The sequence below is a fragment of the Balaenoptera physalus genome (assembly GCF_965194825.1).
Source record: "Balaenoptera physalus genome assembly, chromosome: 1".
Taxonomy (NCBI): domain Eukaryota; kingdom Metazoa; phylum Chordata; class Mammalia; order Artiodactyla; family Balaenopteridae; genus Balaenoptera; species Balaenoptera physalus.
The window spans coordinates 57354273-57378283 of record NC_138882.1 but is presented as its reverse complement, the minus strand read 5'-3'; the positions used below and the strand labels follow the sequence as shown (position 1 = coordinate 57378283).

At 47.2% G+C, this 24011-nt stretch overlaps 1 protein-coding gene across 1 annotated transcript in view; it reads right to left on the bottom strand.

Annotated features, from left to right (window-relative positions):
• TNR (tenascin R) overlaps window positions 1-10431 on the bottom strand; it is a 426185-nt gene extending 415754 nt beyond the window's left edge. The window contains exon 1 of the mRNA XM_082437090.1: window positions 8223-10431. The gene's annotated coding sequence lies outside the window, so the exon portion shown is untranslated. The remainder of the gene's footprint in view (window positions 1-8222) is intronic.
• Window positions 10432-24011: the final 13580 nt, after the last annotated feature.

The window sequence follows — 24011 nt, the reverse complement described above, 5'->3', positions numbered from 1 at the left end:
CTTTTATAGTGAGTCTCACCGGCGTTAAACTTCATTTATATCTCTATAAATGTATACGGCTTTGAACAGGAGGCTTTATGGCTGGGTTTATAAATTCCGTCTCCCTGCTGCGCAGCCTGGATCACAGGAGATGGCCCCTTTACCGACTGCGTGGCCTCTGCCCTTTGCGACACAATCACTTGCAGGGCTCTCATCTGGTCCTCAGGGCCTTGGCCCTTCTGCTGCCTGGGCTCTCTGGCCCTGGTGCTGCCCTCTCCCTGTCTGCACGCGCCCTCTCACCCCTGGCTCGCAGCTGGCCGGGCTGTCGGGAGGAGGGGGAGGACACGGGGCTTGTCAGCTGACTTCCGCTCCACACCTGCCCCGGGGCCAGAGCCCCACTGCCGACCTTGGTATTGACAAGCTCAGGGGAGACGGCAGGATAGGCTGGCAAAACCTGGTTTATGAAGGTATCTGTTTTACAGAATCCGTTGAGATAAACAGAGCATCCACACAGATGCAGGTGCTCAGTGGCCACGGGGTTTACAATACTTCAGGAGGCAGGCAGCTGCTTCTCTCCTGATGGGCTTGCGGAGATAAATTCAAGGTAATCTACATAAACCCAAGCCTTTGAAATTGCACACCGTCAAAAAATTCCAACAATTACTCCAGCCAGGAGGTGGCTGTTAGATGTTCTTCTTATGAAAAGATAATTACAAAGGAAGAGAAAACATTTCATAAATAAAACCCAGAATGGCAGAATAATCTGGAGGGAGGGGAAAGCAAGAGAAAAGACACCCAAAGGTTCACAGTCTCCAGCTGAGTGTAGAGTGGGGTTCAAACACCCAGTGTCTCCTTAAGGTTCAAATTAATTTCAGTCTAGTACAATTTCCATGTAATTAATTGGCAAGAGGCATCTTTCAGATATTTTTAAATATCAGCCTGCCCGGCTCTTGGTGCTAAAGGAGAAGAAAAAATAGCCAACACATGCTCTTAAAATCAAAGTGATGTAAAACAAGGGCCTGCCCAGCCCATGAGCACTTGAGGAGACTATAAGATCCAGGTCAGCACAGATAATTGTCAGATTGTTACAATGCCAAGTACCCTAGGCTGCCCCCAGTCCCCAGGCCACAGGAAATAGCTAGTGGCACATTCGTTCATGCTCCACGCCAGGTGCTGTCCTAGGCACTGTGTACTTGTGCCCCACTTGATTCTCATAAGAACCTTTTAAAGATGTGATGATCTTTATAGGCTTTTTTGAGGTGCGGGTGGGGGTGGTCAGTGAAGAAGCCCTGATGAGGAACCTCAGATTCTCAGATTCTCAGGAGCAGGAATTTGAAGCCATGCTTCCTGGTAATAAAACCCCAGTTCTTGCTTCTTGTTTTAAGTGTGGCCCCAGGGTGGCAAAGGTATGGCTAAAACTAAGACGGGAGCAACAGAGAGGAGTGAAAAAGCTTGGGCTCTGTTTCAGTCAGATAGAGATCAAAAAGAGCCCCGCCACCTACTAGCTTTGCAGCCTCAGGCAAGTTATTTAGCCTCTCTGAATTCAGGAGCTTTGTTTTCTTCATCTATGTGTTCTGTCCGCTGTGGTCTTCATGGAGAAAAGCAACTGTTTTAACTCAAGTTGTGCCGTGACCAGGGTTTTCCCTTCTCATTCGGCTGGAGAAGGTTTTCCTTGCCAACCTTGCTCCTGGGTTGTCATGAGGATTAAACACCTAGCTCAGCCCCTTCCACATAGCAACCTCCAGTAAATGAGAGCTCTTTCTCCCATTATGGTGAGAATCAAGTGCAATACTCTATTGCCCAGCCTGGTATAGTGCCTGGCACATCATGAACACAGCAGACATAATATCCATCATCATCACCATCATCATCATCATCGTTATAACAAGGGAAACAAGTGTAGGAACTCCTGTACTTAGATTGAGCAGAACCAACAGCAAAAGGAGAAAGTTTTTCTTGGGCCCTACTATGTGCCAGACCCTGTGCTGGGCTCTCCCAGCCTTCATAGCATTGGTTATCTCGGTGGAGAGGCACCTAGATTTTCACATATAAGATTAGCAATAATGCAAGATGTAAGATTCCTCTAAAGATACTTAAAAGGAATCACAATAGAGCCCTCGTTAACTGCCAAGCGGGTGATAAAAGCAAGAAAAGAAAGAGGTTAAGGCACACGCTTCAAACCTGGGCTTGAGTTCCTGTTGTATCACTACTTAGCTGTAAAAAGTTGTACAAGTCACATAAATTATGATGCCTCTGTTTCCTCATCTGTAAAATGGGCATAATAGTATACGTCATATGTTTTAGTTACTAAATGACATAAAGTATATAAAGTGTTTATTAATAGTAACAAGAGCAAACGTTTATTAAGGGCATTCTCTGTGCCATGCACTTGGCTAAAGCCCATAGCAAGGACTCAGTCAATGTTAGCTAGTATTATCATTAAACAGTAGAAAGATCCAAGCTACCAGGGTCCAGGAATGTGAATTCTTAGGTGGACTCGGATGAAAAACTAGACTCCAGCCCACAGATGTTGCTAAGCTGTTGTCAAACATTAGCCATTCTGGGTTGATACTGTCCTGGGATCAATGTTCCAGGCTTTTTCCTCTTTATCTGCATACCATATAGTATGATGAGCACTCATCCAGATTAAATGAATTCCTCCTGGGTCCTGGTAATAACCTTTTATTGAATCATCTACAGCCAGAGGATAAGATGTTATTATGGGAGCCAAGTGGGGGTGAGCTTGGCAGTGCCTGCTCTAAGGACAGAGGTCCCAGGGTTGTAAAACTGTAATGAGTCTGTTGGCTTTTTTGTCCCTGGCCCCAGAACTCCATCTCTCATTTTGGAATCTCACCGTGTAATGCATAAGCCAGGAACGACCCAGAGACGTGCCCACCAAGGGTGAGGGCTGACCTCTCCCTGTCTCCTGGTACCTCTCTGGGCTAAGATTGGGGCACTTCAGTGGGGGAATAGAAGAATTTAGGATCTCAGTTTACTTGAACTGTGTCTGTTTTACATTTACCAGCAAGGGTCAGAGTATAGGAACCAGACCTAGTTCATTGGGTTGGTGGGGAGTACATCACCCCCACTTCTTCTCCTTGATTTGACTCCAGAAAGCAACCTGCCTGGTCTTACTTCATAGGAAAAGGGAAGAATTTCAACCCCACTGAGACCTATGACCAGAGAGTCTCCCTTTCCCACTTGGTTGCAGAGAGAAGTAGAGGTAACTGACCAGAATTAAAGAAGCAGAGACAAAGCAACCCAAATCTCCATCAATGGATGAATAGATAAACAAAATATGGTACATACATACAATGGAATATTATTCAGCCTTAAAAAGGAATGAAATCCTGACACATGCTGCAACATGGATGAACCTTAAAGACATTATGCTAAGTGAAATAAACCAGACACAAAAGGACAAATATGGTATGATTCCACTTATATGAGGTATAAGAGTAGTCAAATTCATGAAGATGGAAAGTAAAATGGTGGTTGCCAGGGGCTGAGGGGAGGGGAATGGAGAGTTATTGTTTAAAACTACAGAGATTCAGTTTGGGAAGATGAAAACATTCTGGACATGGATGGCAGTGATGGTTGCATAACCGTGTGAATGTACGTAGTGCCACTGAACTGTACACTTGAAAATGGTTAAACTGGTAAATTTTATGTTATGTATACTTAATCACAAGAAAGCAAAAGAGGAGAAAGGAAAGAGGGCAAAACTGCTTAAATTCCCTTTTCCAACTGACATATTGATTACCTGCTATGTTCAAAATGTATCAATACTGTTCCAGTCCAAAATCATGTTCCAAGGTAAAGATGCAGTGAGTCTCATAAACAGTTGGAAATAGCATTTAAACACCTCTATTCCAATTTCCCCCTCTCACTGGACTTGCTCTTAAGAAGATGAAACTCCAGTTAGGTGGAGAATCTCATCTGATCTTTATTAACGTAGCCTATAATTGAGATGAGACAAAGGTGTGTCTCTGCACTTTTCCCAAATCATCTACTAGAATTGGCTTTGTGGAGATCAAATTTTATGTTTCTGCACAAACCTAGACCTTAAGGAATCCTCACCATGACTCTTCTAACTTGCCATGTCCCAGTGGCTTAGCAACCTATGCTCCCCTCTGTGGGATCCCAGCTGAGAGAGCTGACTCAGGAAGGAGCCTTCCCATAAATGAGCTGGCTGGGTGCATTCTCTGAGACAGATGAACCCAGAAAGGGGCAGAGCCTGGGAAGGAGGTGCTTAGTAAAGTCTCTGAGTGGAAGGAGGCAGAGGACGTGCTTACCCACCAAGCATGTAAACAGCTCTATTATCTACTTGGACAAATTTTGAGGTCTACTAAAGACTCTAATTTATTGGTTGATCTTCCAGAAACTCTGATATTTTAGTTCAAGCTGTGCACAAAATGCCCTATGTCTATCCAAATTTCCCTGAACATAGAGCATCCACAGATATAGGGTGGGAGAGAACTGGACAGGCAAGGTATCAGGACTGGTTACGTACAGGTGTGTGTGTGTGTGTATTTTTTTTTTTTCACCAAAGTCATCAAAACCTTCTGATAATGCCGCTGCTTCTTCATGGTAAAATAGAATAGAGATTCCCTACTCTGTCCTACAACCAGAGAGGGGAGCAGGATGAATGGTGACATCTCTTGATGGAGCTATGATGATGTGATAGTATCAATACATGAGTCTCTGAAAGGTACGTTCTAAAGCCACTCTTAAATAAGGAGAAATAGCAACCTCCTAAGCCACAATCTTTGTGGATGGAGCTGAATTTCCTGGCATAAGCACTGTCACAGTGAACTCTACTCTCTCTTTCCCTAGTAAGTTCACACGGGTACTCTTACCTCACCTCACTCTCCTAGAACCCAGATGGAATGACTCATGCCCAACCACCTGAATGCTGAATTCCAAGTTTTTAATAGACATTTTCAACATCTTCTCCATGCACTGTACATCAAATAACTCAGGTCACCTCGGAGGCAGAGACCTACAGGGACTTCCATGGTTCCTATTTGGGCTTGATTGTTGGCTTCTACACACACCACTCGAAATGACCACTTGACTTTCCAACACCATGACCATAAACTTGGACAAGGAATAAACCCCTCCCCCACCTCTATGCTACTCACCCGGTAACAGTAGCATCAGACCTCTGAAATGTTCTCTGAGAAGTCTAGTGTCTACATGACACATTAAGCAATACATTTCCACTGCAAAATGTAGCAGTTGAAGCTATGGTGATAGACGTCAGAAAGTGATGGGGTTGGAGGAGGGAAAGATTTATCAGAAAGAAGCATAAGGGAAGTTTTGTATATCTTGTTTGGGGGAGTGGTTAAATGGGTGTACACAGTTGTCAAGACTTACTAATCTTGACACTTAAGACCAGTACAATTTTATTATATGCAAATTATACCTAAAACATTTTTTAAAAAAGTAACAGTGGCCTTCTCCAGGTAAAAGATGGCAACCCATGGCTGTGGAAAATAGGGTGGGATGCCGACCTTTTCCTTCTCTCCACCTTTTCCCACATCTCTCGTTCCCCCAGATCTCAGAGACAGCCCAGCAGAGTCTCTCCTGCTCAGTGAAAGATGGCTGGATATGAAAATACACTGGCTTTCTTTCCAGAATGCTGGCCTGATGTGAGGGCTAGAGCTGCCAGGGGACTGGAGGTTTTATATGTAGGGTGGGTTTATGTCCAGTCCCCCACTCCTCTCCATGGGTTTCTGTAGGTGCTTAGAGCCCAGCCCTCTCCTGCTTCTTAGTCATCCTCACGCATTTTGAGCCACAAAGAACTCAATGGAGGTGTTCCCAGAGGAGGCTCATAGGAGAGAAAAGTCATCAAACACCTTAGTAATGTCATTACCAAGACACCCATGGTAATCCAAGGCATGGAAGGGTGCCTTCAGCTGGGATTTCTGGGGCAAAGTGAGTGTGGCAAGCAGGTGCGTGACATCATTTCAGCCTGGAGGCCACCAACCTGGGGTTCTCTCTTCACAGTAAGTCCAGAGAGTTCCTCACTTTTCTGGCCATGGCTCATGGCCATCTTCTTGGCTGAGAACTAAAGGTCAGCAACACCTTGAGACTCCTGGTCCATTCTCATTCTTCGCCAGGGAGGAGCCATTACTGCACACTGAATTCACTTTAAAAGGCTCTGGTTGCAAATCTGTCCACTGGGGAGCAATTCATCCCTGCTCTCTCCTATGCATGAGCGTTTCTGCATTTCACAGGTGATGAGATATTAGGGGACTAGAAGTTCTGTTTCCGCTTTTGCTACCCTCTGGCCTAGCACTTTAAACTCCTACGTCTCCCCCATTTATTAAATGGGACCAGTAATGGCACTGAGCACTTCTTTAAGAGAGAATATAAGGGCATTAATAAAATAATGACCACTAAGTGTGGTGACTTCAGGAATAAATGGTGGCTTTGGATAGGGTCCACTGCAAGGGCATGGATTTTTTTAAACCTTCGGAGACAATTCATGCAGAAATCCATCTACTCTCTTGTGCAAGCTGGGAGATTTTGAGAAAGGAAGGGATTGGGAGAGTTGAAACATGAATGAGTCAGTTCTGGTTTCTGATACTCTGCTTTGTCTATTTCAATCTTTTTCCCCTACCATTACAACCTCTGACTTCACTCTTTTCCTCACTGCATTTTTCTATTTTCTGACATTCTAAGGAGATGCTGAGGTTTCTGGATCCAATGGTAAGCATAGTTTAAGAAAAAACAAACAAACAATGATGCCATGTCACTGAGGGCTATGTCTTTCACCGAGAAGCCTCCCCAACCAGAGGCAGAGAGTATTTTGTTCAGCTTGGAGGAGGGACCCAGGGTATTGAATTAGAAGCAAGACAGAGAGTCACCACCCTAGAGTTTATTGGCAGTTGGAAGGAGTGAAACCTCCCGCCTCTGCCTCTCTCCTGCCTCAACATGCTTGATGGAAATGAATGGAACCTTATACAGTTAAGGGCCAACTTGAGGCAAGCTTTGCTCTTACAAGAAACCACGTCTTTAAAAATCCCCCTTTGGGATGCTCTCCATGGAGATTCAGATGATTGACGGAAATCCTCAAAACACTTGTTGAATGGCCCCACCCGAGCAGGTGTGGGCAGGACTGAAGGGCAGGGACAGGCAGATAGTGTCTCCAAGGCAAAACCAAGGCAGCTGCGGGGAATTAATTGAACATATTTCAGAGGGGCCAGAAGCAGAGGAGACAAAGCCATACCTTGCAAAAAAGTCATAGCAATGAAGTCTAAAGTAATGACGAGCCCATTTGTGGAGCCTTTCAGTGTTGGAGGACATAACACTATTTCAAGTCTTCCTGAGTCAGGACCAGTCTAGATTCACTTCTGCTTCCCCAGACATGTAGGGACAAATCTTTCTCCTGGGCTATCTTTCACTGGCAGAAAACAAGGCAGAACAGACTTTGTCCTCTTTCCAACCACACATAGTCAAGTATGACAGAAAAGTGGAGGGCACTTCCTGCCTCCTTGCAAACATAGTATAATCCGCACGGCCAACCTCTGCAAAGCTCAAGCTATTGACACTTTCCTATCACCATGAAGGCAGGGGGACCTCAGCCCCCAAACCACCCCAGCCTGATGCCTACCTGTTGCCCCTGCCCACTTGCCATGGTTTCACACCAGGAGAGAAAGTAAAAGGTCAGATTGGGCTCTCTTCACAGCAAGAACCCAGAGAATCCTGGGGAAACTGACATTTTAAAAACCACCTCCTTCAACCTCTCTCAGAGGAGCATAACTTTTAACTCTACCTCCGCTCTCAACCCCCCAGGCTTCCTTTGCAACACTTCCCCTCCATGGATGGCTTGTCGGGAAAGAGTTAAAGAAGGTGCACGACTAATTCCCCAAACCCTCCTTCTTATCTACATAGAAAAAGAAAAACAGCCCTACACAGAGACATGCAGAAACCCACTGGCGATTTAGCTCAGACCTCACCTGTCTTATGCAACAGTGTGCGCGCGCGCACACACACACACACCCCTAAGGCCAGGGTCCACATCCCCCTTTAATTTGGTAGACATAGTTTGGCACCTTTCTTTTCCCTACGCAGAACCCGGCTCGACTGGCAGCAGAGAGATAGATGTAACCTTAGTGCCAAACGCCTTGCAGGAACACAACAGACACACAGGAACCAAAATGCATCTCATAGCTCTCCGTGGTGCTGAAATCACACTAGCGAGGAAATCGAAGGAGCAAGTGCGCTGGACTTACCCGGGCTGGGGGTGGGTGGCACGGGAGCTAGAGGAGCTTCCTGTGTGGAGAATTCTTGTCTTTGCGGGCTGCAGCCAGCTGACGCGCTCACCTAGAGAGCCCACCTCTCTCTCTCTTCTCTTCCCTTCCTCCTTTCCTGGGAGGATGAGAGGAGGCTCCACGAAAGAAATGAAACCAGAGCTGGCAGGGCTGGAGTGGAAGGAGAAAGAGGAGGCAACCAAAATAAGCTCGAAAAGTCAGGTGGCTTTACTCCACTAGTGGTAATTCCTTGGGTCAGGGAGGACCCCTTTTCTCTCACTCTGTGTCTGCGCCTTTCTCCGTCCCTGCGTGCTGAGCCAACAGCCTTAGTACAGTCGGTTCCTGCCTCTGACGTGAAAGAGACGAGGAAGCCTGGGACGGCTTTGCTCTCTCTCTCTCTCTCTCTCACGCGCTCTCTCTTTTCCCCTCTTGCTGAAATTTCAGCAGCATGATATATTTTTTTAAGCCTCTGTTTTTTCCATCCCCCTACAAGCAGCCCCCTAGTGGACAGAAGAGGAAATCATCCTGAGTCCTCTTTCCGACACAGGAACAAGCTCCCTACCCACAAACTCTTAGGGGCTGCTTCCACACAGACAAGGTCCTGTAGAGCCAGGGTCTTCCCTCTAGCCAACCCAGATAGGAAGGGAGAGGGGGGTGGAGGAAGAGGGAGAGGACAGGAGCTTTTGAAAATCCTTTGCTCATGATTGCAGAAGTAAAAATATAAAATCGGGTAGGGGTGAGTGGTTGGGGAGTGATGTTTTGGAAGAAGATCAGTTGTAGGGTTCCCAAGTAGTTTAAGGTCCTGACACAGCAAAAGACAGTCTCCAAAAAGCCAGGGTCTGCAGCCAGGTGAGCTATGTCTACACACAGGACAACCCAGGAATGGAGTGTTTAAAGAGTCAGGGAATGTAGGAAACCAAGGAGAGAGTATCTAGCCAGCACTTCATCTAATGCCCTAACATGACTTTTTTGAAAGCAGGTAAGAAAACCACCTGGGGAGACTTGGCCTGAGATCAACCCAGAGATGGAGAGAGAAGTGACCTTGTTGAGCATCCATGGAGAACCATAGCACAGAAGGGCCAATGAGGGGTCACTTCTCACAGGCTCCCAAGGGATGTCTTACACTCCTATTTAAATGTACTGTCTCACAGTCTCCTGGAAAGAGTCCTAGTACTTACATCTACAAAGTTGAGTTCTAGTTTCAGACTGCCACTTGCTTCCTGGACATTTTGCTTCTTTATGGCTCAATTTCACTGTCTGTAAAATGTGGGTAATGCTGCCCCCTCCCTACTGAATAGGAATGCGGAGGGACTGGAATGATATAGAGATGTAGAACTTCAGCGTTGACAGGGAATTTAAAGGTATCCTAGCCAAACACTTTTCTTATGTTTGATTCACCCCTAGCAAATAATAATAGCTAGCATTTATAGAGTATTTAGCAGGTATCAGGCATTGTAATAAGACCTTACAGCTATTAGCTCATTCAATCCATACAATAACCCTATAATGCAGATGTTACTATTGTTGCTTCATAGACCAGGAAACTGGGGTGCAGAGGGATGAAATGACTTTCCCAAGATCACACAGCTAGTGAATGGTGGTGTTGGAACGAAAGACATCCGACCCCAGAGCTTGTGTTATTAACCAATATATCAGTAAATATACACTTCAGAAGCAAATAAATAAATAAATCTGAAAATAAATAGCATCTGAAATAAATAGAAGATAGCACCATAGCTATCATTATTTTTGTTTATGATGAAGTGTCTAGATAGTTAAAATAATTTTATACATGGCTTGAGTTTTTAAAATTATTTACAACTGTGGGTGCCAAACAAACTGTGGAAATTGCTATTAGTGATGAGAATCCTCTAAGAAAACTAATTTTCTTGGTGATGTGGCTAGTTTCACATATACAAAACTGAATGTAAATCTCATAAAGTTGGACACCATTGGGCTTTAACATCAGTTCAGAGGACATTTTATTTGATTTCTGTACCAAAAGCAGACTATTGCCTAGTGCCTAACACGGTGCAAGGATGGAGCCAGAAATCTGATGACCTGATCTACAGCAATGTACTCAGGTAACAAACACTTAGTGAGCTGTTAACATTTTCTTCAGAATTTCAAAATTACGAATTCCTTACCTAATGTGGCTTACTTTTTCTGACTTTCTTTGGATCAAAAGTGAATGGAGCAGGACCAAGATGGGATGTGATGGTTAACAAAGCATGGTCCCTGTCCTAATGGAGTTTCTGGTTCCTCAAAGGGAGAGGGAGGGGTAGGAAAGACCATTCAGTTCCAGAGGGCAGGGGCTGAGACATAGGCAAATGCAGTGTAATAAATGAACATGTAGAAAAGATAACCAACCTGATCTCTGAGGACTGGGGTGCTTCTTGAGGAGTGTGGCATCTAAGCTGAGGCCTGAAGAATGAGAAGTTATCTCAGCAAAGAGGAGGGGAGAGAGTTAAGAAGAAGGTACAGCATGTGCAAACCAGGAGGTGAGAGAGAGCACAGTGTGGAACTTTCAAGGTAAGCATTATCCTTCTACTTATAAATGGGGAAACTGAGGCTCAGAGAAGTTAACTGGCTTGAGCAAGGTCACATATCTAGTAGGTGTAGAACCCAAATGAATTGTGCATCTATGTGACTCTGAAGTCATCCTCTTTGGGAAGCTCCACGCTGTCTTCTCTCATCCCTGGGAAGTGCACACACGATTTCAATAAAATGCTTCCAGTAACTGAGTGCTCTGGTGGCATCTACAAGGAAGCTTGAAGTGTGATCCATGACTATTCAATGAGAAGGGCCCAAGAAAGCACTAGTCAGTACAAAAAAAGGAAAAATTCAGAACGACAGAACCGTTTCTGGTAGATGTGAGATTACTAAATGTACAGGGAAGTAGGAATATTTCAGAGATACAGAGATATTAGAGACTCGTATTTGAAAGGGAGAAGGAATGCAGCAAGGGCTAGAAAGGAAGTTTAGAATAAGTGCTATGGAAGCCCAGAGGAGGGAGAGGTCCTTCTGCCTGGCAGGGATTAGGGGAGACTTCACATGGGAAGTGGATTTTCATTAGGGCCTTAAAGATTAGGGGTTCAGGAAACAGAGCCTAGCCAGACCAGGCTGTGCTCTATGGCACTCAGGCATTTCATACATAGAAAACAGAAGATCCGAGTTGTCTTGAAGAAGAGGGGGACATAGGGATGAGAGAGTAAAAGATCACTGTAGACAGAAGAATGTCAAACTTTGGGAAATGGACAGGTTTGGGAGGGGTGGAGGAAAAGTGAGGTTCATGGATACATTTGGTTCTGGACATGTCAGGTTTGGGGAGGCTGTTAGTATATATCATAACAGAGATGTTGACAGTGGTTGGAGTTTGTCTCTGGAGCTCAGATTAGAGACCTGGGGTTGGTGATATAGATCTGGAGCCATTTGTGTGAACATGATAGTGGCCGGATGGAAACTATCAACAGGAGACAGAGGACAGAATCCCAACTCTATTTCCTTGGTCCCTGGATCAAGTTTTATAGTCTTAGTCCTTGTGGCTAAACTGCTTTGTATCCAGTAGATACACAAAACACTCAACAACTCATAACAACTCAAATCAGGTGTTAGTTGAAGCTGATATGGGGACTGAGGTCAATTGTTGGTTCCTTAGCTTCTGATGCACTCTTTGAGACAAAGACACACCATCACAGTCTCCTCCTTGGAAGGTGGTAACCACTGGCCCCTGGTGTTTGTTTTCTACCCAAAACTCCAGCCCACAAGCCCTCCTTCACATTGGTGTTAGCCCTTCATCCATGCTGTTAGACCAAACTGAGTATCTCCTCAGGCACTCAGCTGTCTCCAGAGATCAGGAGCCACAGTGTGGTCCACCTCCGTGATGTGATTTCCCAAGGAAAATCTATACCACGATCAGCATTCCAGAAGTCCTCTGGGATCCACCCTTCCAGAACTCGAGGTCTGGACACAGGGACTCAGAAGGTACAGCTGTGACTTGTCTACAGAAAAGGGAAGGGAACCTAGAATTCTGCTTTGGAATCTGGCAAGTCCAGAATAAACATGGGAAGCCCTCACTTCCCAGGTTGACTTAAACCAACATCGCACCCCACCTCAATGAGCATAAGAAGGAAGGAATTTTGATGTAAACACCAAATAATACGTGATGGCCTTGGGGCTCTGGCCATGGAGGAGAGAGGGAAGAGGAGCAGTGGGCAAAATCTAGATTATTAATCACCACCTCAAAGCCCATCTTATTCAGGGACCTGTTCCCGAGCAAGCTTTCCTATTTCCCAATCCATCCCTCCTACACAACTTCTGACCTTGCCTTCTCTCCTTTCCCAAAGTCTGTGTTTACCTGGTCACAGGTACATAGGATTATAAATTATTGCCCTTTCCTTCTATAAAGAAGTAAACTCCTTGAGGGCCAGGACACGATTCACCTTCAGGAAGCATCTAGCGATACGTTATAGAGTTCTGTCCACTTCCACGCCAGGACTGGGTCTAAGAGAAGGAGAAAGTCAGGAAGGGGAGTGAGAGAGGGGAGAGGAAGAGAGAGAGGGATACTGAGGACCCAGATAAGTCTGCTAGGTTGAGGGGGAGAGTATCACAGATAGAATAATGTTTCTTCCAGCTTGGAGACACTGTTTTTCTCTTCTCTCTTTCTCACCCCAAATTTTTCCCCTTGGCAGAGGTGAAGACACTGGCCACCCCATGCAATCTTAACATGACTCTACCCTCCAGAAGAGCCCTGCTGTGAGCTATGCACCTTCACATCTAATTAAAACAGACCATTCACGGCCACATTCTGTACATAGGGGGCCCAGGAGTGTTAGACACAGCAGCCCTGGAAATAACTGGCTCCCCTAAAGCGATGAAGCAGCTCAGCCTGGTCAGATTATCCCAGCACTGGAGGAAAGAGGACAAGGATATTGGTTCAGGGTCCCACTGCCTCCCATGGAGCCCTGTCCCCACTCCTACACCACAGACTCTGATCACGTGTGGACTAGGGGGCACCCTGCCATGGCTGGGAGCTCACCAAATCTGGAATCAAATATTCAGACTATCATGAAAAAGCTGCCTTGGGGACCCCCAGGCCTCTAAAGTGAGGGTCTGCAGCTAGATGTTGCTCCCAGAGCCCATGGAGAAAAGGAAGAGAAGAGAGTAGAAGTTGCCAGCACTCAGAATTTCCTGATAACGGGGGCTTCCTAAGAGTGACCCAGCTTGGGAAGGACAGCCACTTCTTAGGACACTGTAGGCAGATTTAAGGATTAGCTGGGTGGTTGCAAGAAATGACTCGTCCATTCCCTTCCAACTGGATGATGCGGGATCGTATTGACCTAATGGCTAAGGGATTTGCTGACAAAGGATTTGAGACTAGTAGAGGGAGGAATCTTAATGATGACCTTGAGGATAATGCAGCTCAAAGCTGACCTTCACAAGGAGATAGAGAAGACCCTGTCCTCCTGAAGCCAGGGCAGGCTTGGGCTCAGTCCCAGCCTGACTCATCAGGTCTTGGTGACCTCATTGCACAATGGTGATGATGTCTGAGAAGGGTCTTGGAGAGCAAGCTGGCTGCCACACAGACAGGAAAGCTGGAGTTCCAGGCAAACACTGGTTGGGAAGGGAGCAGGGGGAAGTGGCCCCAAGAAGTTTTTAGAGCACTGATGGGTACAAGGAGCCTAGAAGAAGAGCTTTTCCCTGCACATGGTGGCTTGTCTGAACTAGAGAAGAAGGCAGGCAGCTTAGATAATCCCAAGCTGTCAACCCACTGAAGAGTCAGGATCTGCCCAATGTGTTAGTGGAATGGGTGGGAAGGGACTCCTTCCCCAAATCTCTCTCCTACTGTGGTGCCGCAGCAGATATCATTGTGGAGGACAGTGGTAGTTAATACTTTGCCTGCTGAATACCTCTCCCCCAACTATTCTTTTTTTTTCTAGAATGAGAACCTGCCCATCCCCAACCCCAGGCACTAACCTGGACACTTGACCTACTCTAGACACAGGGATGGATTCAGGGCTGGGCACATGTCCCAAGCAGGGCCAATCAGAATCTTTCTTAGAAATGGATTAAGAGCTCTCTTTCTAATGGGGTTGCCAAACAGGGAGCGTATAATTCTGGAGTTGGCTATAGCCCATCTTCCCTTGCCTTATGGAGGAATCCCATCCACAGTTAAAGACAATGATCCCAATACCCAGCAGGAAACAGCCAAAGATGAGAAGAAAGGGAACCAAGATAATGTTGTATGAGCCCCTAGATCCAGCCAGTCCTGAACCTTCCAATTAGATGAGCTGGTAAATTCTTCTTTTGCCTGAGCTAATTTGTGTTGAGTCTTTGTCAAGCTGGCTTAACATTTGAATCTTCTAAGGTTTCTGGGAAAATTCAAATTCCTCTTAGCAGTATGCTTTCTTCTGGGGTAAGGAGCACTTGATTGAAACCTAAGAACAGATAAGCGCTTGGAGCGTGGGAGCAGGAGCGGGAATGGGGGATGAGTGAAGATGCCTCTGGGGCACTGGGGCGGGAGGAGGATAAACACATCTTTTGTCAGTCTGCTAGGACAGGTATGAGGCCCGAGTTCTTTTCTTGGGGAGTGCGAAGAGGAATGATAAGGCAGCCATTGCTATGTCAGTGTAGAAGATGGTGGAACATGGGAGGCATGGGGTGGGCTTGTTGGTGTTCTAAGTACACGCTTATTCTGAAGCCCATGTGGTTACTTGTGTTTTTCCGGGTGGAAAGATGCTGTGCCCAGGACCTCTGGCATCACAGGGCTCTGCTGCCCTGCTAGTGCAGTGCCTACCTGGGTAAGAATGGCAATCCCAGGGCCCATGTCCTTCCTTGACAAATCTGCTCTTCCCCTTACCTCCCCCGCGTCCCCACCAGCCTCCAGAACCCCAGCCTGGAACATTTCCTTCAAACACCTCCCTGTCCCTTGGTTCCTGCTTGGGCACAACTGGTTCAGAGGGCTCTGAGCAGAGTCCTGTGATTCTGGGAGGCTGCAGCCCCAAGCGTGTGTGAGGCAGGAACTCGGCCCCTTCTCCTGCCCAATGCCTCGACTGTTGCGTCTAGGGTGCCTGGCCAGCTGCCACCTGCCTGGGGTGATGGGCCGCTGGGTGATGGAATGCCAGCCAAGGAGTGATGCGGCTAGGCCCCTGGCCCTGCAGCCTGCCTGCCAACCGGCGGGAATCGTTATCTACACCGAGAGTGAGCCAGGCTTCCCACACTAAATTAGCAAGAGCAAAGCAGACATCTCCCTTCCGTGCAGCAAAGGATTAGATGGGGTACAGCTGGCCTCTTTCCCTCCCTTATAGACAAGGGCAAGTTCAGGGACTCAGAGTAGGTGACTTTCCTGCTCCAGGACCGCACCACGTGGGGCAGCCTGGGGTCAAAACCACCTCCCACCCCCCAACCCCCTGCAACTCTTCCCCACCGCTGGCTGTCCCAGGTATGGATTTCCTTCCTCCCAAACTTCTTACTCTCATTTTGTTCTTGTAACCCTAAGAGTCATTTCCTTTGGTCTCCGAACAGGAAAATGAAGGCCTTATCTTAGGTTTCATCTTCCTTTGTGTTGGCAATATTAGGCACTTCAAATACTTGTCCCCCATTCTCCCCCCTGGCCACCTTCCTCCCTGGGTCCTCTCCCCAGGGGGAAAGCTCTAGTCCAAGAGACTAGGCCTCCTCCCTTCTCCAACCGCTGTCCCCCTGCTGCTTTGCGTCCCAGGTTCCTCAGCAGCAGCATAAGGGGCAGGAGGGGCCATTCTGGCTCGTTGCCACTGTTCTGAGACCTTCCACCCTCCTCTGTTTCTCAGTCTGACGTTGTGGCAGCCAAAACTTTCCCACCTCTGATGGCCCAGCTCACACCTCCCTCTCTTCAGCCCTTACCTTCCCTGTGGGCCGTGGAGAGTAAGAGTGAAAGCTCGTTCCCACCCTGGCCTGCCTGGACTTGAATCCTTGCTCTGGCCCTTGTGCTCTGTCAGATTGGAAAAGGTACCTTCCTCTTCGGCTTCCTCAAGTGTGAGTAGCAGACAATCATTGTACCTTCATCACAGGGTGGCTGTGCAGGGTGTGAGCTCATTCACGGAAAGCACTAGAACAGCACCTACTGTCTGGTGAGCGCTCCACCATGCTAGCTATTATTTAGCAAACATTTTTGAATACACACATTTAAAAAAAATCCCCCTTGGGACTTCCCTGGTAGCGCAGTGGTTAAGAATCCGCCTGCCAATGCAGGGGACACGGGTTCGAGCCCTGGTCCAGGAAGATCCCGCATGCCATGGAGCAACTAAGCCCGTGCGCCACAACTACTGAGCCTGCGCTCTAGAGCCCGCGAGCCACAACTACTGAGCCCGTGTGCCACAACTACTGAAGCCCGTGCACCTAGAGCCCATGCTCTGCAACAAGAGAAGCCACCGCGATGAGAAGACTGTGCACCACAATGAAGAGTAGCCCCCACTCACCACAACTAGAGAAAGCCCATGTGCAGCAACAAAGACCCAATGCAGGGAAAAAAAAAAAAAATCCCCCTTGCTATTTGCTTTGGTTGGTCCTGGCTTTATGAATAAATATGCTTTCCAGTTTTAGCACCTGCCCCTTGGCTCCTGCTTGGCTGAATGTTGATGGGACCCTATGGAGTTGGTTCTGGGGGCTTCATCAGGTTCTGCCCTGAGAGGGGCAGCCCTCTGTGGTCTGAAGATGAGAGCCTGGACCTGGGGTCAGACAGACCTACTTCTGCTAAACTGCTTATAAGGTGTGTGGCCTCTGCTAGTCACTTAACTCTCCACATCTTAATTCCCTCATTTGAAAAAGAGGCAGACATAATGACAGCTGCCTCCCCATGGTACTGTACGTATAGATCAAATGAAATAATGTATGAAAGTTTCAAGAGCAGTGTTGAAAACACTGGAGAAACCCAACAGCTGTTTGTTGAGCATCTGTCTCGTCTGCATAGCCTGGTCCTGCATGCCCCCTGCTCACAGGCCACCCCTCAGAGAGGCTTCCCGGAAGCCACCTCTCAAATGGCCAGCGGTATTGCCACCTTCCCTGCCCCCTCCCAGCATTACTTTGCTTCATACCCCTTAACCCCAGCTGGCATTTATTTTTATTTTTTTTTTTATTTTATGGCTGTGTTGGGTCTCCGTTTCTGTGCGAGGGCTTTCTCTAGTTGTGGCAAGCAGGGGCCACTCTTCATCGCGGTGCGCGGGCCTCTCACTATCGCGGCCTCTCTTGTTGCAGAGCACAGGCTCCAGACACGCAGGCTCAGTAATTGTGGCTCACGGGCCTAGTTGCTCCGAGGCATGTGGGATCTTCCCAGACCAGGGCTCGAACCCGTGTCCCCTGCATTGGCAGGCAGACTCTCAACCACTGTGCCACCAGGGAAGCCCCCAGCTGGCATTTTATAATCCATCTTTCTGTTTGCTTATTGTCCGATACCCCACTCTACCTGCTACTCTCCAGGAGGGCAGGGCCTCTGCCTGTGTTGTCCCCCCAAAGCCTGGAACAGTAGCTGATTCTTGCAAATGTGTTCAATAAATATCGCCACTTCAGAGCATATTTTATATCCTAGTCATTTTAGCTCCCTCATAGCATACTTTATTGCTCACAATAAGGTTTTGAATCAGGCAGAACAGAATTTAAACCTTCCCTTTTCTACCTTCAGAAATGTACACTGAGCTCCTGTTTTTTCATCTGTAAAACAGAGAAAATAATATTTATACTGTAGGGTTATAGTGAAGATGAAGCGAGATAATGGCACCAAGAACAGTGATTGACATACAGAGGAAGCTCATCAAATCCTTGGTGAAGGAATAAATGAAGGAAGGAAGACTGCACGAACCGGCCTTTTATCTGATCTCCCACCTTCCAACCCTTCTATCCCTCTTTGCTTCCTCCCCTCCTTCCCCTCCCCGAGGCTGGCACGCTGGGACCCCTGCTAATCCCTCAGCCACAGGGCTTCTGTCTCTGAGTCCCCTCTGGCAGGAGCAATCTGGATCAGCCTTAGAAGTTATTACCCTTTAAAGTAAGGGTCGGCCACTACTTTAGCTCGAGTGCCACAAATATGGAACAAATTTTGCTGGAGGCACCAGACTGGCCAAAAGAACATTTTTCCAATTTTCAGAAAGGCATCACCAGCACCCAATGGCACTTTGACTTCCTGTTTTGTTTTTCTGTAAGGCCTTTCATATTCACTGCCTGTATCTCTTTTCATCTTTCTTATCTATCAATCACTCTTAAGAGCCATCCTCTTCTCCGATGTTCTGTTTTTCCCTCTCCCTTTGGTGGCTTTTGTCCTCTTCTTCCTTCCTTAAGAAGCAAGCCCCTCTCGGGCTATTTCCAGTTCTGTTTCTTCAATCTTCTCCCACATTCTACCCCACCCTGCTTTCTTTGACTTCCTCTCTCTATATGGCCAGAGTGTGTTAAGATTCCAAGATTCAGATGGTGAGGAGATAGAAGGTCCTTGTCATGGGAGACAGTGAACCCTACTACCCCCCATCCCTCCCTATTTCAGCTGTCAAGGTGTAAGCTCTGGGTCTGCCCTGCCATGACATTTTCTAGATGCTTCTGTTAATACATAGAAAAGCTGGCACAGTGAGAAGAAATACAAAGGCAATGTGCTTTCTCTGTGGGGCTTCTAAAGAAGGGGATCAGGCTGGTTGTATCCAGGCTGGCTTATTTCTTAGTCTTCCTACCCTTTCCAGGAGTCAGTCTGTAAGGCCTTTGGAAGTCACACACAGGTGGCTCACAGGGCACGACTTCTAATCTCCGTCCACCCGGGCACCTGCCACTCTCCCCAAGGCCCGTCTCCTTTCCCTTCCTTCCCCTTCACCATCCACTTATAGCCTCTTGAGTCTACGTTTCCTCTCCTGAAAAATGAGAACAATAATCTTTCCTCTGAGCTCTGCACCGCTTAGAATGTGTTCTGAGGATTGGATGTGAGGCTGCAGGGGTGGGGGTATCTAAGCATCTAGGGAGGAAAGGGCCTCAGAAATAGTCTATAAAGGTATCTTGCTTTCCTCACTGTTAACACCGGTGAACTGGAGCCCAGATCACTTTTTTGTGTGTGCAAATTTGAGGGTAGGCCAGATTCACAGAAGCAAGCTTAAGCCCCATCTGAGATGGAGTTGTATTTTCTCGTTTGGAATAACGCTGTTGGAAAGCGTTAACGCAACAGCTTAAAGTCAGATTTTGAGTTTCTTTGACCTCATAGGCAAGCCGTTCCTTCCTGTATCAACATCCCAACTTCACACATCGCACCTGAACTGAGCCAAGCCTGCGTCTCTAGAAAGCACGTGCTCCTGGAAACTTTGTCAAATCTGAAGACAGGGCCTTGCTTTTGTCAGAATCGGACACAGTACTGGGTACCCTGAAGTGACCGGGGCCCACCATGCTGGGAACGTAAATGTAGGAGCTGCTTTCAAGAGAGATCTTTTTATTGCAAAGAACAAGCTAAGTGGCTTGGGTTTTAAAAAATAAAAAGTATTTTAAATGACACAGCTATTTAGGTTAGAGGAAAAAGAGGAAGGTATATATATATTAGGAGAATATATATATATATATATATATATATACACACACACACACACACACACACACACACACACACACACATGAATACATTATTATGAGCCAGGCATTGTGCTAAGCACTTTACATACTAGATTTCATTTATTTAAATGCTTAAGAAGAAAAATGGAGGAAAAGAGTTTTCTAAGTAGCTAAAAGTATGCATTTATCCTGTACCAGATAATAAAGATGAATGAAAAGACTGGGTAAGAAAGTAGGTAAAAAAGAAAAAAATCCTACGGAGAAACCAACTTTAGTCTGGGCTGCTAGCCAGAGGTATCTAGAAGAAAGGAGGTAATGAACTTGTAGAATGTCAGCGCTGGAAAGAGCCTCAGGATCTTTCCAACCACTGTTGGTTCCATTTTACAGATGAAGGTGCCGAGGTCCCAAGAAGGGAAGCAACACAGCCACCCTGGCACAACTGGTCATGTCATGTCCCCTCCTTGGCCAGGTATCTCTCAGGGAAATCTAACAGTGTATCCCTGTGCCCCCACTGGCCAGGTTAAGTCACCATGTTCCATGGACGGAAGGGTCATCGTTAACCCATGAACGGGTCATTACTCTTTATTGTCCTTGTGGCCCATTGCCTGGCAAGGGCTCTTGCTGACCACCAGGCTACCATCCAGCCCTTGAATGATGTGCTCCCCCCAGTTTGCATGTACATCTGTTCGTGCAGCCAGGGGGCTTCGTCCAGGCTTAGGGCCTCAGTGTCATTACTGAGGACAAGTCCCCAAACTTGAGAAAGCCGGACTCCGCATCTGTCCTCTGAATCTGTCCTCAGATTCACAGAACATTCGAGCTGGCAGAGCCCACATGTCACCTGGCTCAACCCCACCAGCTAGAGAGCAGTGAGAAGAGTTACCCAAAGTGACACAACTAGCAGAAAACTAGTTGATGCCGGTGTCTATCCTCGCTTCCCATAGGAAGGCACTGGTGCTGACTGCAGTAGTTACGAGTTCTAGTAGGTTCCCGGCACTGATGGGTCTTGGGGGGCGGGGGGCGGTGCCACTGCCAGGATGACACACGAGGACGGAGGGGCACGGGCTGGCGTGGGAAAGGGCTGCATCCACGCAGCCAATGTTTGTCCACCGCACACCTGCCAGGAGCAGCGCTCCCTGCATCTGCCCAGACCCTCGCCTCACTGCACACGCATGGATATCTCACGTGACCCTGCGGAGGACGTGGGGCAGCTGTCTTCGACCCCACTTCCTGGGGAGAATGTGTGGGCTCGGAGATAACACTTCACCGATTATAAAGAATAATGTGTTAAAAATATAAGCTTAATATAAATAATAAATGATAGCAATATGCTATTAAATAATGGGCTATATTCACACAGCAAGTAAGTTATGGAACCTGAGGGCCTATGTCTCTAGGGCTGTGTTTCCTATGCAATCATAGTCAGATGATAAATACATTTATTTAGCATTTACCAGATACTGTTGTTCATATGTATATATATAGAGAGAGAGAGGAAGTCCAAAGAAAGGATTTATATACATATATATTCTCATTCTTTCTTCATAACAGGCCCATTAGGCACTATTATCCCCATTTCATAGATAAAAATACTGAGGGACGGAGAGGTTGAAACAAAGCTGAAAACAAAGCAGTATTCAGTTAGCAATGCTTTGTTCTGGGCTTTCCGTTCGTGGAGTTTGGCCCCAGCTCACTGCTTATCAGATGACTTCATCCAATGATAAGCAGAATTCTCCTTCCCTCACCGCCTCCACACCACCCACACACATACTTTCTTTACTCCAAAAGGGAGCTGGACCAAAGCCCAGAAGAGGTTCCATGCACCTCTTTTTTATTCTCCTGGGTCATCCAGAATCTCCCTTCTTAAGCTTAATAACAACAAGAGGAAAGAAAATTCCGCTTAAGAGAGGGGCAAACCCTCAGTGAGAGGCAGTGCTTGTTCCGGGTGCGCTGTAGGTGAGCACGCAGCAGCCTAGGGCTCTGGGTGAAATGTCCGGGGGTCTGGGGTGAAGGGGCAACCAGGCAGCGCCAAGGGCGCCCCCCAGAGGGCCAGCGGGGAAGTGTCAGGGCCCAAGGCTCCCACAGGCTGGGCAGAAAGGGGCAGTGCGCTTAAATAACAGCGATATTAAGAGGGTTTGACTGCAATCTAGAAAGCAGTAAACTGATATCTTTAAATCCATCTAATGCCCTACAATCAAAAGCCAAAATATCTGGTATCAAGAGCAACTAAGTAGATAGTAAGTACAAGCAAGAAAAGGGGTGGGCGGTAGAGTGAGAAATCCAGGGTGGAAAGGTTGCCAGTCAACAGGTAGGAGAGAGAGAAAGAGCAGGATAAACAGAGGATTTGCAAGAAAGTCCAGGAGAGAAAATGAGGTATTTGAACAGAGCTGGGCTACGGGATGGGGTGGGAATGGCACTGGCTTCCTTAGCCCAGCGTGGTTTGGGATGTCAGCTCTCCAGGCAGGCCAGCAGGTGGGGACGCGCCAGCCTTCAGGACGGTGGATGGTGGGCCCCATCCTCTGCTTCTCCAGCTCTGGGACTCTGTACTTTGGAGAAGGGCTGTCTCAGGGCCACAGTATCTTGTGATTGGTGACACGAGTGTGGCACTATCCCTGAGGAGGGGATGGAAATAGAAATGACGGATTAAGAAATGAAAAAAAAAATTCTTTTCATTTCTCTCCCATCCCAGCTCACTATGTCCAATAATAATAGGATCACCCAGTTCCCCATCATGGTGGACCCCTGGCATCTGCTCAGTTCTTAGGCTTGTAGAGTGGAAGAAATATGCACCCTGAATCTAGACTAAAACCCTGGCAGGTTTTTAAAATGTCTTCTCCTCCGAAGAGCTCACATTCCAAATGTGTCACTAACTATTTTTTGTTTTATCAATTGCTCACGTGGTAAGAGGCTCAGGGCTCCAGACAAGTGAAGAGAGCACTGCATATGTAATTCAGTCAGACCCCCAAGCCAAGAGTTTGCCACCCTTAGTTGAGAGAATGTAAGGGCTCTGAGCGTTACTGATTGCATGTGTGAGTGGGGTGGGGGGGGACCCATAGGCAACAGCAAATATGAAGTAGTCTGCAGTGGGCACTGGGGCGCCCAAAGGTGTCACACACAGGGGGTGTGTGTCCATCCAAGCCACCATCCCTGCAGGGAGGCAGGTCTTGTGACTGTCTTGCTAAAGGCTCTCACCCAGGATGTCACTGAACGGTGAATAAAGCAAGTGTGAAGTAATGAAGCGCTGGGGGAGGTGACAAATCCTGGGGAAAGACTGGTCCTTGTGGGCCACATCTGGATGTGTGGAGAGTCACCAAAAGAATAATAACCAAGGTGGGACATTCACAAAGACACAGTCCTGTGTCTCACAAGGGAGTGAGAGTGGGGTTCAGGTGTGCCAACGACAGGATCCCGAGGAAGGATTACACTCCTTGAGTAATTTTCTTTCCTCAGCTAGCTGAAAAGTGGTACTTGGCTACAGCTTTAACTTTGCCCATGCTATGTGGTGATTCCACCAGTGTTGGTTTCCTAGGGCTGCTGTAACAAACCAGTTGGCTTAAAATGACAGAAATGTATTGTCTGTTGGTTCTGGAAGTGATAAACCCAACATCAAGTCATCAGAGGGCCGCGCTGAGGAGAACCAGCAACCCCCAGAAGTTCGGAAGAGGAGAGGAAGGATTCCCCCTGCAAGTGCCAGAGGGAATCCTTCCTCACCTCTTAGCGGGCTTGCAGCTGCAACCTTTCAACCCCTGCCTGTGTCATCACATGGCGTTCTTCCCTCCGTGTCTGTCTGTCAGGGTCCAAATTTCCCTCTTCTTATAAGGACATTAATTATTGGATTAGGGGCCACCACACCTTAACTTGATTCCTCGATTACATCTGGACCCTATTTCCAAATAAGATCACACTCACAAGAAGCTGGGGTTAGATTTTGAACATATCTTTCTGGCTCAATTCACAACATCATCTGATTACCTTAGTCTTTTAGTAAACCTCACACAGACTTGAGCTATCCTGTGAGGAGAAAGGGACAGAACAAGCAGAGTGTTTCCCGCCTCCCATCCCTCCCCCTACAGTGGGGAGAGAAAGGTGTCCTATCTAAGCCTCCTTGAGGGATGCTGAGAAGAGCAGCAGCAATTTCCTCATTGACCCCTTCTCTTTCCCAATGTATTTTAGAGGGACATGACCCTTGAAAGGTGTGTGTGTGTGTGTGTGTGTGTGTGTGTGTGTGTGTGTGGT